This window comes from Myotis davidii, unplaced genomic scaffold (assembly GCF_000327345.1).
Source record: "Myotis davidii unplaced genomic scaffold, ASM32734v1 scaffold653, whole genome shotgun sequence".
NCBI lineage: Eukaryota > Metazoa > Chordata > Mammalia > Chiroptera > Vespertilionidae > Myotis > Myotis davidii.
Window position 1 is genome coordinate 1,313,788 of NW_006285129.1, and position 3,408 is coordinate 1,317,195.

At 44.6% G+C, this 3,408-nt stretch overlaps 1 protein-coding gene across 1 annotated transcript in view; it reads right to left on the reverse strand.

The window, feature by feature from the left end:
* MRPL9 (mitochondrial ribosomal protein L9) overlaps positions 1–3,408 on the reverse strand; it is a 7,557-nt gene that overhangs the window by 1,792 nt on the left and 2,357 nt on the right. The gene's annotated exons all lie outside the window — the stretch shown is intronic.

Genomic DNA, 3,408 nt, shown 5'->3' on the forward strand with positions numbered 1-3,408 from the left:
GGTATATCTCAGGATGAAACGACTTTCATAGGCTGTTTTAATCCAATGCTTCTGGCCGTTCAATCACACCCCTATTCCTATTAATGATTCCTCCTTGCTTACAGAATGCAATATAAATTCACTAACGGAGGATTCAAGATGTTTTGTAAATCCTACCCCAACCACCTTTACAGCCATGTTTCCTAACATTATACTACACAAGTCCTCTGCTTTAGCTATCTTCTTATACTTTTTCTCCCTGAAGAATACACCCTCCTGAAGTGAAATAAACCAGACAGACATAAGTATCACATGATCTCACTCATATGTGGACTCAAATGAACAAAATAAACTGATGAACAAAATAGATCTAGAGACATAGAAGCCTGGAAGACTGACGAATTTCAGAGGGAAGGTGGTGTTGGGAGAGATTAACTGGGACAATAGTGTGGTAAAGGCCTGGGAGGAGTGGGTGCAGGGTGAAGGAGGTCAATTGGGGGGAAAAAGGGGGAACATCTGTAATACTTTCAACAATAAAGATTTAAAAAAAGAAAGGGAGAACCAAGATGGTGGCATATGTAACGCCTCCCACAACCACATCAAAATTACAATAAATACAGAATGTCCATCATGTGGAACCACTGTAAAGCTTGCTGAATGGAAATTCTACAACTAGAGAAAGAAGAAAGCATACTGAGACTGGTAGCAGGAGTGGAGGTGCAGGACAGGCTGGTCTGACACCCACCTGTACCGTTTTGTGTTTTTTTTTTCATTTGGGGGGGGAGATTGTCTCTATGGAGGCAGCCTGTGAGGAGCCATACCAGACCCCCAACTCGGGGTTCCAGAGTTCGGAAGAGATATCCCTGCAACTATGGGCTGGTTGTAAAAACCAGCAGGGATTTTGGCTGAGTGACAGGGAGTCTGCTGGAGACCCAGGTGCTCCCCTTAAAGGACCCGAACACAAACTTACACGGTCCCACGTCTGAGCTTCAGCGCCGGGGAACCCAGACACATAGGTGGAGGAATTGAATTGCCTGGCATCAGGGCAGGAACTCGGGGGGCGGCTTTCTGCTAGGCAGGGGTACTCACAGGGATCACTGTTCCTGTGCTGGGACTTTCCCTGTCCCAGGGCTGACAGGCAGCCATAGCTGAGTCTCTGTAGCCTGGAGCACACTGCTCCATCCTGGGGATTCCCTGAGATCCTGCCCCATCCAATTTGCAGCACCACTCAAGCTGTTTGCAACAGCTTTTCCATATGAATAGACCTGTCCTGGCTCAGGCTTCAGGCTTCCCTAAAATCAAACAAGCTGCAGCTGGTGACAGAGTGCCCCAAACCTATCAATAAAAGACCCACAATCTGGCACTAGTACCAGCCTCGCCTGGGCACCTCCAAGCCCAATAAAAACAGCAAATGGCAGCTGCCTGCAGATCCCTTTGTAGCTCCTGCCCTCCCTGGCTGTGGGAGGCTGACTTTGCACCTCCCTGGAGGTCCTAGAGCTAGTGCACTAAGTGGACAGTTTTAGACCATAGCAGATTACAACTCTGTACATCCACAAGGGCACACTCAAGAGCAGTGGTTCTCAACCTTGGCTGCACATTAGAATCACCTGGGAATCTTTTTAAAATCCTGATTTCTGGGCCTCATCCTCCGGAAATTCTGTCTCTTTGTTATGGGGTGGGGCCACAACGTTAGTAACAAAGAAACAGAATTTCCGGAGGATGAGGCCCAGAAATCAGGATTTTTTAAAAAGATTCCCAGGTGATTCTAATGTGCAGCCAAGGTTGAGAACCACTGCTCAAGAGGCAGACTCAGCACCAAAGCATCACTGCAGCAAGTCCTCTCCCACTGTAGTCTCAGCTGGTCCTCACAGCCAATTGTCCTAAAGGTCAACTCATCCCAGTGACGCCAACAACAAATCAAGGCTCAACTACAAGACTGTGCACACAGCCCACACAGGGGTACACCTAGAGTGTCCAGCTCAGGTGACTGGGGAGGCTGAGCCACTGGGCCCTCCAAGATATCTATTACACAAGGCCACTCTACCAATTCCAGGAGACATAGCAGCTCTACCTAATACACAGAAACAAACACAAGGAAGCAGCCAAAATGTGGAGACAAAGAAACATGTCACAAATGAAAGAAATGAAAGTAAGCAAACTACTGGATACAGAGTTCAAAACCATGGTTATAAGGCTACTCAAAAATCTCCATGAAACTTCCAAAGATCTTAGTGAGAATGTCAAAGATATGAAAAGGATCAGTCAGAAAATGAGCATACACTAACTGAAATAAAGAATATACAGGGATTTAACAATAGAGGATTCTGAGAATCAAATCAATGATTTGGAATATGAGGAACCAAAAAACACCCAATCAAAAGAGCAAAAAGAAAAAAGAATCTAAAAATATGAAGGCAGTGCAAGGAGCCTCTGGGACAAGTTCAAACGTACCAACATTTGCATTATGGGGGGGCCAGAAGGAGGAGAGAGAGAGAAAAAACCTATTTGAAAAAATAATGACAGAAAACTTCCCCAACCTAATGAAAGAATCTTAAAAGCAGCAAGAGAAAAGCAGTTAGTTACCTTACCCACAAGGGAGCGCCCATATGACTGTTAGCTGATTTCTCAACAGAAGCTTGGCAGGCCAGAAGGGAGTGGAAAGAAATATTCAAAGTGATGAATAGGAAGGCCCTACAATCAAGATTACTCTACCCAGCAAAACTCTCATTTAGAATTGAGGGCCAGATAAAAAGCTTCACAAACAAGAAAAAGCTAAAGGAGTTCATCACCATCAAACCAATATTACATGAAATGTTGAAGAATACTTAAAAAGAGAAAGAAGAGATAAAAAAATATTAACAATAAAATGGCAACAAATACATATGTATCAACAATTAAGTCTAAAAATCAAAATAAACGAACAAATCTAGTGAACAAAATAAACCGGTGAATAAAATAGACTCAGAGGCAGGGAAGCATGGAACAGCCTGACGAATCTCAGAGGGGAATGGGGAAGGGGTGCAGGAAGAGATTAACCAAAGGTCTTACCTACGGACACAGACAGTAGGTGGTGAAGGCCTGGGTGGGTGGGAACCGGGTGGAGGGGGGAATGGGGACATCTGTAATACTCTCAACAATAAAGATTAAAAAAAAAAAAAAAAGGAATACCCTCCTGGCCTATCCAAATTCAATCCCATCTGGACAAAAGCCCTCTCCAATCACCCTAGTCCGTTTTGGTGCCTGTCACTCTTATAATTGACTGTCTTAAGTTTATTGATTACTTTTGTATGTGTTAATGTTCACTCCAACTTGTCTGCAAATATCACCGAGGCAGAGCTTCCATCTCACACTCTTCCATGTTGGGGCACTTCACTCACAAGGCCAGGATTTCCCGGTCTCAATACCAGCTATGGCCGCCACAACACTTCC